The sequence below is a fragment of the Haliotis rubra genome, unplaced genomic scaffold (genome assembly GCF_003918875.1).
Source record: "Haliotis rubra isolate DU_JTF1 unplaced genomic scaffold, ASM391887v1 Scf1515, whole genome shotgun sequence".
NCBI classification, from domain to species: domain Eukaryota; kingdom Metazoa; phylum Mollusca; class Gastropoda; order Lepetellida; family Haliotidae; genus Haliotis; species Haliotis rubra.
In genome coordinates, this window is record NW_025765465.1 from 23,544 (window position 1) to 37,183 (window position 13,640).

The 13,640-nt window shown below is 37.7% G+C and overlaps 2 long non-coding RNA genes across 2 annotated transcripts; both read left to right on the forward strand.

The window, feature by feature from the left end:
- Positions 1 to 3,399: 3,399 nt before the first annotated feature.
- On the forward strand, positions 3,400 to 4,321 carry LOC124270422. The gene is made up of 3 exons (XR_006896765.1): positions 3,400 to 3,470; positions 3,829 to 3,975; positions 4,199 to 4,321. It is a non-coding gene; the product is annotated as an uncharacterized LOC124270422 (long non-coding RNA).
- Positions 4,322 to 5,659: 1,338 nt separating this feature from the next.
- LOC124270418 lies at positions 5,660 to 9,350 on the forward strand. Its single transcript, XR_006896762.1, has 3 exons — positions 5,660 to 5,723; positions 9,048 to 9,110; positions 9,294 to 9,350. It is a non-coding gene; the product is annotated as an uncharacterized LOC124270418 (long non-coding RNA).
- Positions 9,351 to 13,640: the final 4,290 nt, after the last annotated feature.

Here is a 13,640-nt window from a genome sequence, read left to right on the forward strand (position 1 = left end):
TAATTAATGTTTAACATGAATGCAGGTTTTTACATAATCATCGATGACTTGTTAAGTCTTGGTGCACGTTCTCTGACATTCCGACAAAATACACTGGAAGGACTAATAGCATCTGTCCTCATACCTAATTCGTGACAGAGTTTAACTTTATGATGTCCTAGAATTACAATTTGTCATTATCGTACTGGAAGCCTCAGGGGAAGCGTCTTTGAGGGGCATTTAGTTGGTGTGATGAATAACGAGAAGCGTTCTATCTGTGGATATACATGTTGACCTTTATGACCCAACACTGCCGCTGTTACAGGTCATTGGCTCCCTCCCTCTGCAAGCATTCTGCGTTCTGCTGTTTATTTTGTTGACAGTTACATAGACAGATTCTTTAATACAAATGCATAAAATCGGTGATTTACAATGTGATTAGGTTGTCTGACAAAACATCCACTTGCACAGTTTGAAATCGATTGGGTCATTTTATGAAGAGATATTTACAAAAAACCGGGTCCACATGCATTTCATGCCAAACTATAATTATGCTTTACCTTGTTAGGGCGTTAATTATACTTGACGTTGTTAGGGCGTTAATTATACTTGACGTTGTTAGGGCTTTAATGATATTTGACGTTGTTAGGGCTGTAGTGGGGCGGTGGGGTAGTCTAGTGGTTAAAGCGTTGGCTCGTCACGCCGAAGACCCGGGTTCGAATCCCCACATGGGTACAATGTGTGAAGCCCATTTATGGTGTCCCCCGCCGTGATGTTGCTGAAATATTGCTAAAAACGGCGTAAAACTAAACTCAGTCAGTCAGTCAGTAGGGCTGTAGTTATAATTGACATTTTCTGTCCTTTTCTTAATAGAAACGGAAGTACAACTTTAGACCACAAATGAATAGACAATAACGTTCAAATGTTGTTCATTTTGCTTTTCATATCAAAATTACTTACCCAACTTTTCTACTTATCTGTTAGTCAAAGCGTGTTTAGACTTCACTCGTGGCTACAGTGGACTTCCTCCTTTCGAACTAGATCAACGTATGTCAATACGCGACAGTTGTGTATTTACTCTGTCGGTGTGTGCAATACAGCCCTCGGTACATAACACACAGGGTAATATTCTTTGATCGCGACTGTCGCTTATTAATTTTATTACCTCGTATATATAATGCTCCTTGACAGTTACCGGACAAGCCCAGACGATTTTGACGTTAAATCGCTTTGTATTAAATTTAAAGTACACAACGGTTGAGCTTTGCATATCAACGACGAATGAAGTCCCCATTCTGTTAAACATCCTCGAGGTGATAAACTACCTGATAACGTGCACGAGTTATGTGACGATTACAAATTCCCAACACAACACATGGTGTATAGCTGTGACAATGTTGGGTCATTTTGTCCTCATTGTGTACGTGTCGTGCATAATGGCAGCTGCAACGACACAGCATAAAACTGAAAAATGTGAGTATTTGTTTCAAATTGCATGTGCAGCCTCTCAGATAAAAAGTGCAATGTATAGTGACACATATGGAATCAAGTATTTAGTAGGTTTTCTGATCTTACATGCGGCATTTAATCATCTAGAAGTCTAGGGACATCGAGTATCTCTAATGTCTAGACAATATTGGCATTATCATCCTCTAAAGGGACACACACGTTGTGTCGACGGGCGTATACCTTGATGTTATTTATTCAGTAGTGTACCCGTGGTTTGCCGATGCTATGAAATATATGAGACCAGCAATTGCAGAAAAATGTCACAAAAACAAAAGAATGTAACAGCTTCATGTTTATACATGGATCTAGAGTGATACAAGAATTATTTAAAACCCGCGTCTTGTATTTCTTGTTTCAGTGATTTCATGTTGCAACACATGATTCATTTTGTGTCGCTACTGATGCAGAAAAGGTGATCACTGCTGTGTTGAATAGTGTCTGGTCCTCATAAACAAAGAGCAGATAGAAATGATTTCCAAATGAAGTCGAAAATCACAAGATAGTCATATTGACGCATCTCTGTTTACTCAAGTCTCTTTAAAGGGACACGATGGTCACATCAAAACTTGATGTACTTTGAATAGGCTGTGTGTCAATAAATCTATTTGTGCAAACATCTGGTACCCAACTATTGGACCACATCCATCTCAAACATCCATGTCCATTATATAACTTTCCATATATTCCAGATACTCTGAAGCTGACAAGTGTCCCGTCATTAGCAACAAGGGGGGATCTTTTCACCCTGAGTTCTACGAGCACAAGAAACATCAGTATATTATTCTGGTTTAAGGACGAAAACATTATCTTCAATACAACCCACAACGTAGCTGCTGACTACCTCGCCACCGTGCCAGGAGTTGATTATGTGAACTGTGATGCCTTCCAACACAATGTAACCATCAACATAACTACCACTCAGTACAATGGATCTGTATGGAAGTGTTCAGATGCTCACGTAATGAGCAACACTCTTACCATCAGTGAGTTGGGACATACAGATGGCTGGCTTTAAGATACATACATACATACATACATACATACATACATACATACATACATACATACATACATACATACATACATACATACATACATACATACATACATACATACATACATACATACATACATACATACATACATACATACATACATACATACATACATACACACACACACACACATACACACGTACGTACGTACGTACATACATACATACATACATACATACATACAAACATACATACATACATACATACATACATACATACATACATACATACATACATACACACACACACACACACACACATACATACATACATACATACATACATACATACATACATACGTACATACATACATACATCAAAGCAACCGTAGTTGCACATGTCATTTTGATAACTAAGTACATGTATGATTGTGCTATGCAGAATATTCTCGCCGATCGTATTTATGTTAAATGTTTAACCCTCCAAACAGGTTGATTCACTCAATATTTTAGTAACCATTTCGACATGTCACCTTGTTGTATGCCCTGCTTCTTTTCTCCCGCAAATCCGATTTTGCTATGTATCTACCACTTTCAAATTATACTATGGAAAACATTATAATGCATTGGAAAATGCATTCAACAACTTTGAAACCGGCTTTATATTAATATCATTCAAGAACAACGTATTGTTAACTAACATTTGAAATATCGCGCAGGGAAATATGTTGAGGATGTATGGGTGTTTATTTTAGCTTTTACGGGTTCAAAAGGAATATTAGCCAACGACCTTGTCTTATAAAAATATTATTCAAATAAATTAGTTAACACATAGAAATGACAACCAAATAAATGTTGACCACAATGTCATAGCTTCACCAATGCATCGTTTCAGATGTTGTCACTCACCCTGAGGAAATTGTTTCACCAAATGTCGTGACATCTACATCTTATTCGACCACAACCATATGGACGAAGCATTCGCAAAGTACGTTCAGTGACTGTTGCAATAACACCAGATAGTATAAAAGATGCAATGTGGAAATGATTTTTTGTTGTATTTCACACTGTTCATGTGCAATACATAACACATATTGAATGTAGCAAAATGTGAACATCAGTTCATAATTGTGTCTCCAAAATTGAGTTTTATGATAAATTAGTCTGTTTACCTAACATTTTAGAGACTTCCATATTGGTAAGGTAGATCGAATAAAAGAAAACATACCAAAAATTCACACATTATTTGAATACTGATTAATATATTTTGCCTATGCAACTCGATCAAATATTCGTCGTTACTCAATCAAGCTTACCTTTCACTTTGATATGATTCCATTTGACAGAATACGCTACAGGCGATGCGCATGCCACTACGATGCCTCATACAACCAGCAACAACAATTCGGCAGGAAAACGTCTTGTTGTTGATGACAACACTACATTTAGTCATATACCACAACACACTACAGCTATACCTGCAGTGAAAAGCGGTAAGATGGTCACAAAGTCGATTTATCTACCAAGTCTTAATGCAAAGTCACTCGTAGGTATTGAACAGATGGAAAAAAATGTTTCAGTTAACAGATTCACTGTCCAAAATCTTGTCAAGAGAATGTTTTTACAAATGAGAACATTTCGGAACGTCATGCTAAATGATCAACCATGAATACTAGTGAACAGACAATATTTACTTTTTATTCTGTTGCTTTTCAGATTTGCAAGCTGTACAAACGGAAGCCTACACCATAGCCAGCTCTGTAATCGGTGCTGTCATTGCCATCGCTGTAGTCATCGTTGTCGTCGTCGTGTGTGTCAGAAGAAAAAGGGTAGATGTAGTAAAAGGTAGGACGTTAAATGAAAAAAGAAATGTTTATATACACGTTGACTGCGATGTGTATATGTTATATCTTGGATGCAAATCTTTATTAAATGTTATTTATGTATGTTTAAAACCTTGTTTAAACTACCCCTTTTCATTTGTACATCTCTGGCTTATAAGCCTTCCCCCATTGTCTACCCACTGGCTTCATCACGTCTAAGCCCACCCAGTTGTGTTAATTACCTTGCTATCTTGTTTTCTTTGTTACACTCAGTATATATACTTTGCCACCAATGTATGTCACATTCCTGCTTGACAACGGTATAAGAATCTGTATCGAAACGTCGCACTCTCGTAATAAAGAAGTTGTTATCCATAAAGTTTGTCAATTTTGTACTTCCCAGCTTCTAAAATGCCACTCAAAGAAGTTATGTGTGTTTGTCGTTCGTGAATACAGAAAACTTTAAACTACAGATGAACTTCCTTTAAAGGTTAATATTGTAAAATGTATACCATGATATTATTGTATGGGTAGATTCTTTTGACCTGTGAGAGAAAGCATATGTTGTTACATTTTGCAAAATGTGTGGCTTAACGTTACGAAAAGTCAATAATTAACTTAAATAACACATGTTATATATAAAGGTATTGTTTGTACTATTGTGCACGTATAAATATGCAGACGTTGTACTGAATTAAAGAACTGAGTCATGAAGGTGAACGTGTAAGCAGAGACAACCTACTTTGAAACAGTTTAGATGAATGTTAACGCATTTTCACTTAAGTAGGGAGGTAACATTTGCCAATGTATAGTTTCTTAATTACGAAATATATTTCTTTTTAGCTTCCTGTGACGACACTCCTGCATTTGAATGTCAACCTGGGAGGCGGAAGTATGTGTTTCCGTCTCTGTTACAGAGTTAGTGTTTCATGGTAACCATAAAGTTTCATTTGCAAATAAGTCCAACATCGATATCATCAAAAAGCAAATAAAACATTTTGTTGCCATCAGCTATAAAGTATAGATCTTCTAGGTATACTGAAAAAGTGAGTGAGTTTAGTTTGCAGCAATATTCTGTAAATAATTGAGTCAGGACCAGACAATCTAGTGACCAAGTGCATGAGCATCGATCTACGCAGCTGGGATACGATGACATGTATCAACCATGTCAACCTCCCGATCCCGTTAGTCGCCTCTTATGACAAGCATGGGTTACTGGAGATTCACTCTCACCCGGATTTTCACGGGTCTAAATTGAAAAGACTTATGACACATACGACTATGTATATACGCTCATACACAAATATTCCAAACTGTTGAATGACACTCAATATTCCATTCATTTAGAAAATAATTTCTTTTCAGTGGTATTGCTCCACCTCAAAGAGTAAGCAGTCGCACGGAAGGTGAACAAATAGGTACGCTACACGTGCATGTATTTCTTATGCTGCTGATAAGAAGGCGCTGCATATGTTGCACCTTGACAATGAAACATGCATGGCTAGATCATTTTGTGTCAACAATGTCAAGCTACAGTTACAAATAAATAAAACTCATTTTATGTTCTTCAATATATGTCACCAAATGATATTAATTTTTTACTTTTTCATAATCATGCCTGGTCCTGATCTGAAACACTGATAACTGTAGTTTTGAAGTCGAATTTGCAAAGAATAACTATATCTTTCGGGGGTTTATTTTAACAATCTGGATCCAGTTGTACCATGTCTTCATTAACTAATCTTAATGCATCATTAGCTAATGGCAACATTAAACACAGTTGTATCAAACACTAATTACCGTATCATTATTTTATTGACGTTCTTATGTAAACATTTTCATTAAATTCGGGGATTCCCCTAAATATTTCCCACAATTCCCCGACGTAAACACGTAAGCGTTACTCTCGGTCGTCTGTCAAAATGGCCTCTTTACGGCTATACTATACAATAACAATAGCCAAACAATTCGACAGCTGTGAAGAAACACATTTCAATAATTCTGAAATGTCGCCGATAAACCTAGATTCGGTTGGAATGTTCTGAAAAATACACGAACACGATCGCCGAAGTGAGCTTTCCGCCATATTGGATAGTGTTTACAAAATCGAGCTTCGCTAAGGCCGGTGATAGGACGCCAATTACATCACGTATATTTCATATTCAGTTGTGACAAATGCATCGCTGAATTCCTCATACGTTTTAGAATCAAATTACAAATGATCTTTGTCACTAAAACCAAGTGTCTAGAAGAAATGGCGTATAATCATTGGCCAGGTGTGCGTTTGCCACAAATGTTTTGACTATCATTGTTTTCGATAATACCGTGAAAAAAACATCACGAAACTTTAGTGTCCTTATCCGCAGCAGATTCTCTCCAAGTGATCTGAGTTACAATGATTTAGTGTTAAGCATAGCGGGGTGATGCCCCCTTATCTTGATAAGTATGTCGTCGTTTGACGTCATAGAGGAAAATTCATTTTCAACACATATTGCGAATCATTTTTTGAGCTTGGGTGGATAACGTTATACATAAGTAAACAAACCAATTTAACATATACTTATGTCGTTCAGGTATCAGACAGTATTTTGTTCGTTCACACTTTCCGTAAAGATGCCAAATTAAAGATTTAGTAGCACAGCACTTTAATCAGTGCACGATAAAAAGCGGAGGAATTTACTGTTTTTAAGGCATAACAAAATTCGGGATAACATATAGCAGTGTCTATTTTTGAAACGGCCAAGTATTTGCGCTTGAGTTTACACTATGGGATAGGCAATTTAATATTCTATATTTCTGTGTAATTTTATAGCTGAAGGTAGATCCAGTGATGCACAAACGAAATTCAGGCGCAACGTTAATTTTCCAGGAGGAGTGAGTGAGTCAAGCTATTAAATCACATCGGCAATATTTCAGCCATAACTTTTCCAGGAAGTTAATGACGCTCTAATGACACCCCAGAACCTTCATTATGTTAATGACGCGTTAATGACAACACGACGTCATTAAAACGTTAGTACAACAAAATTTAATGATACATTAGTTATAAATGTTTAATGGTACGTTAATGCTTCATTAAAGTTTGATACAACCGGATCCCTGATGTATATATTACTGTCATGTGTGATTCAGGTGACGACAAACTGAATGTGAAGATTTTGGTAATTTAACTTAGAAAGGTAACTGCACCTTAGCAATTTGTTCGAAACATGCTTATTAGATTCAGTGCTAAAGAATTGGTTGGACAGTGAGATGTTAAAACATTACTATTTATATCACGTTATTACAGTGTTCGACACATGTTATTTGCGATGAACGAACAAATATTTCGGTAAAATAAGGTCGATATTTTGATCTTCTCAATCGGATAAGACTCAGTCTTGGAAACAAATGAACTTGAAGAATGAATCTGCCATCGTCTTTTACCTACGTGAAAGTTGGATTGGAGTTGAACCTCTGATTTTATTCATATAGAAACATACATCTACTTGTCAGAAATATGCCCGTTTTGTATCAAGTGATTGTCTGTAACATACCAAGGCCGCAGTATAACCAGAGCATGTCGTGCATGTCGACCATGTCTGAAGATACCCGTTGTTGTCATATGTGTAATGACATATCAATGCATCGGGGGAGGGGAGGATGTGTACTCCGATTATCGAACGTTTGTTCATTTGATACATTATAACGTTGCAGGCCAACACGTATCCATACATTTCGTTCTTTCAGATATGGTTGACAATTTCCTATACACGATGTCTTCTGAGGTGGTACCGCGCGCTGCCAACACCACGAACAGTGAAGACGTGGTGGAGAGGGCAAGTAAGGCTATAACACGCATGGAAATATTTATCTTGAACCTAGGAGCGCTGGTGCTTGAGGATTCAGCTGCTTCCTGTTTATACTCTTGGTCTATTTCACCTCCTACTGTTAGCCCAAACCTTACACTATACAAAATGTAAAACCAGTCCTATTTCTTACTCTTTTTGTGTAGCTAATTTGAGACGGTCAGATGATGTTTGGTGTGTTTCGGTAATCATGTTTAACCTGAAACCACCTACCTTTAGCCATTGTGTTAAAACCTTGTCACAAAAATAACAGGCGTAAATGCCTCAAAGCCAAGCTGAAGTGCAATAGTCGCTGCCACAATAGCTTTAACTGTTCAAATAAGTGATGTTGAAATTGTGATCCACTTTTGTAGATTAAGTTATTAAGTGATGTTCATGTTATGGTCCCATTCATTATGTGGCGTAACATGTAATTTCGTGAATTATTATGTCAGTAAAACTTGTTATCAAATACGTGTCTGCTATTAGGCACTAAGTCTTGTATTTTCACAACACCATTTCAGTCATTTCGAGAAATGGCTAGACCTCTAAATCAGTCAATTCATGAAATGACAGGAAATTTTAGCCAGTTCACGAAACGACTGATTTCACAGTTACCATAAAAGGTTAATGCTTTGCTAGAAATATGTTTTAGTCAAAACACTTACGAACAAGTTACTATTTTCCCCCAAAGAATATTTCATGACTTTTTACCAATAATTAATAATTTTGTTTTAGTAAAACAATACTTAATATAACTGTACTTAAACTGTCTGCTTACATCAAATCGGTAGAACGTAAACCAATGAGTCACTTGATCACATTAGTGGCACTAGTAAAAGTATCACAACAACATTGGTCATTTAACTCATGTGTAAGAGTTTTATGATCATAACTCCTCTTTTCAAATTCCAGTTATGACGGACAATGTGGTCTACGAGAGCTTCCCTTTGGGCGAAACTAAGACTGAAATATCAGGTAAACCTTCTCGTGTTTTCAGGTTTGACCGTTTGGTATGTAGAGGTCAATGATACATTATATACACAGTGTTTTTACTTGGAAAGTGAATTCAAACTATAACGCATTTTACCACTTTCTAAAATACATTATATATTCATAACTTCGGCCTTGAGAGCGAGCAGTGCTAGTTTACTATTACAGAGGGGCACACAAACAACGTGGTGGTCTAGGTTACCAGGTATCAAACATGCGGTGGCAAAGTAAGTGAGATCGCTGACCTGGTGTGCTGACTTTGAATACCGAATGGGAATCATGATACCCCCAACCAACCCACCCAACCAACCAGTAAAAGTGTAATCCCAAATATAGTATGTAACCAGTTTCATGAAGCATTGGATCTTGTACTAGGATCAGTGCTGCCATTTTGATGACAATCATGTAACTCATAACTTACTTTGTTGCTGCTGATTTCCATACTAACCTGTCGCACTACAGAGAAACGGATGGTACGATAGTGTCACCAAATATGTTCCTTTATAAACAAAATCGATTCTAGCCATTGAATTAGAAGGTTTCCATATATTTACACAGACATAACTGAAAAGCTTCCTCGACAAAATTCAGAAACTATTCTATAAAACGGAATTAACAACCATAGACAATAAGCCGTAATGGATGCCTGTGTATGTATGTATGTGTGTGTGCGAGTGTGTGTGTGCGCGCGTGTGTGCTTGCGTGCGCGCGCGCGTGTCTATATAAATCAAACATTCGATCACAAAGATAGGCTTGAAAGGTCCCGCAGAGCAATACGTAACTTCCCTGAGGATACAAAACAAATATCATAATATATACAGTTGATCTTGCAGAGAAGCACACAGTCGTATACACGGGCTTGTCGTGCTATGAGGACATAAGCAATCAATACACCTCACTTCGGCGTCTAAGCCAGCGCGTCCATTCCGCTACCCACACCGACAATGTCAATGTTCATGATTGGGCAACATCCACCGACCAATAACTTCGTCTGAAAAAGGGCTGCAGTATAACATCTGATTTCATCCGTGTCATAACAATGATGAATTTTAGATGTGAGAATATCATGATCAAGATAAGTCAACAAAGTTTTCGAAGAAGTTTTTCACGAGCCATCTGAACAATAAAACATGTTATTCGATTACTGTCTGAGCAGAATAACTGTAAATATATATACCTAACTGTAGCGTCCTACGTATGATGACGACATAGCTATTACCGTTATGTGTCGCTTATGACTACACTCAGCTTTCATTGTACACCTGAAGAGCTGTTGAACGGCGAAAGATGTTGTGCTGATATAATGGAGTTTTGGCAAAAAGAAATATTATATATGTTATATATATTATTCAGTGATTTCTTAAGAGCCGTTGAACTTGAAGTGATTGAAGTGACTTTTGTAGCAATGGTCTGTCCAATGATAGAAATGTAAAAACATAAATTGATTTTAATTAAAGTGTTTCCTTGCTACTCTTGTTTACTACTTTTTATGAAATGTTTGTTTCACTAAACCCGACTGTGTTTGAACCTTCGCGATATCATAACAAATTTACCGCTGTTAACACCATAGAGGCAACATATTCTGACTACAACAACACCATGACATTTCCCCTATTCCTGTTTGTGCCATCTCTCAGCTTGGCCAAGCTGTCACGCTTTCACGTTTACGTTAGCGGATCGCTTGTTTGTACCGTGTTAACCCGGAAACTCTGAATATTTAGTGAGTGGGAAAATTGTAACGTCACGAAAGGCAATATTTCAGTGAGTGAGTGAGTGAGTGAGTATGGTTTTACGCCGCTTTTAGCAATATTCCAGCAATATCACGGCGGGGGACACCACAAATGGGCTTCACACATTGTGCCCATGTAGGGAATCGAACCCGGGTCTTCAGCGTGACGAGCGAACGCTTTAACCATTAGGCTACCCCACCGCCCCCCCAATATTTCAGCCATATCGTGATCTAAAACCTATATATTAGTCATTACATAGTGAAACATAAAACCATATACAAACAAAACTGTTTCATTTTTTGATCAGCAAATACTTCAAATGGAACAAACAGACATAACAATACTGGGGGGAGTGAGGTTGGTGTTAAAACCACTCAATAGCTATACAGCAAACATCAACCCCGAGTCTTCCAGAGGAAATAACAACAACTTGTAGTATTTAACTGGCCACACGAGTATCCATTATACTTTTCATGCTTACTAAACGTAATTCATATTAGCCACAGGTGTATTGTACTGGTCCTGAGATTGGAACACGCGTGTATCACCCTCGATGTACATTTATCGTACGCGTATCATACTGGACATACGTGTTTCATGCTGGTGACATGAATGTCACACTGGGCACCATCATTACTAGACATACCGGTATCCTACTGGACATACGAGTGTCATACTGGTGACATGGATGTAAGTATCTGGACAGTATCGTACTGGACATAAGTGTGTCATACTGGACACACGAGTATCACACTGGACATACGGGTATCATACTGTGGCATGAATGTCATACTAGACACGTGTGTATCATACTTGACATACGGGTATCATACTGGTGATATGGATGTTATGCTGGACAGTATTGTACTGGACATGCGTGCATCATACTGGACATACGTGTACTATACTGGACAAGCATGTTTTATACTGGCGATATGAATATTATACTGGACATAAACGTGTGTTATTCTGCACATGCGGGTATCATACTGACATATGGGTATCATACTTGACATACGAGTATCATACTCGACATACGGGTACCATACTGGACATATGCTTACCATACTGGACATACGGGTACCATAATGGACATACGTTTGTCATACTGGATGCGGGTATCGTACTGGACATACGAGTATCATACTGGTGACATGAATGTCATACTGGAGAGTAATGTATTGGACATACGTGTATCATACTGGTGACATGAATGTCATACTGGACATGCCGGTATAATACTGGACATACGTGTATCATACTGGTGACATGAATGTCATAATGGACAGTATTGTGCTGGACATACGTGTATTATACTGGACAAACATATTTCATACTGACGATATTAATATTTTACTGGGCACGCGTGTATCACACTGGAAATAGGAGTATCGTTCTGGACATACGTGTGTCATACTGGTGAGATGCATATCATTCTGGACACACTTGTAGTATACTAGTCACACGTGTATCGTACTGGACACAATGTACCATATTAGCAACAGGAGTATGGACCCGGACATACATGTATCACATGCTCTACACCTGTAACGCAGTAGACATACATTGCATGTTTAATCTGTACTGCAGAAACGTAACTGTGTGCAGACGAGGAGGTATCAAATTCTCTTCTTTCTCCGAAACCCTATTACTGCAAATGGGATAGCCGCGTCTGCCTCACCTGGCACATTGGATAAACGTTCAATAGAACAATAAATGTTCTTTTGCAAGTATTTCATTTTATCATCTTATGGAGGGTGTTCTCATCAGTGCAATAAAGCAATCTCATAAACTTGGTATCCAAATCTGATAACTATGAAATTATGTCAATCCACGAACTACTTTCTCAAAACTCCATACATGCCATGCAAATCCTTAAACGTTAACATTGCGTGGACGAGTTTGTAAATAAACACGGCTGCCCCCATTATCAAAACTGGTGATTCTGTAAGAATTGATTACAGAGGTTCTGGAGTCGTTACTGCAGTGATTGTCTTTGGAAAACATGAAACGGAGAACCTCGTTCAAATTGAAGCTATGGATTTTGAGGCACGAGGGACAGGCTCGACTCTTGTCTAAGAAAGGTACCAACCAAGGATTTCGATCTATCGATCACAACAAAGAAGACGACGAATCGATTCCGTCGGGTATCAGAAACTGATATTGATGAGGTGATTACCTGCAATGAAAATAGAAACACTACCAAGTTGTTGTTTGTTTTTAGACAGAAAGTTCTTATTTTAGGCGTGAGTTATGTTTGCACTGTATTAGCGACTATTCACAACCATATGCGGCCGTCATGAACGACCTTCACCTTGGTGTACCGCTAAGTATTCTTACGCGATTGCTCGATTCTCTTCATATATAAATTCATTGCTTATTTTTTTGGAGTGAGTGAGTGAGTGAGTTAATATTTTAAGTCACTTCGGCAATATTTCAGCAATATCGTGACTATTAACAAATTATAATGTCATAATACATCATTATAAAAAACCTGTCGGCGAAGGACAGTAAAAATAATTAGAATAGTACAGATATAATTTTAAAACTAGTATGAAAATCTAATCTAAAATAACCTAACTTTGAAAGACAATGCAATGTACAAAAGTTGCTAGAGATCGCCAACAACTGAAGGTAGATCACCATACTAGGGACCATGGGGACCTACACTACCTTTGCTACCTGCATAGACCTTAGATGGACCTTTTTAGAGTACTTTTAGGAATGACACTATATGTTACAGAGATTATTAACCTCGTTTGTTTCCGTACCATTAATATCATAG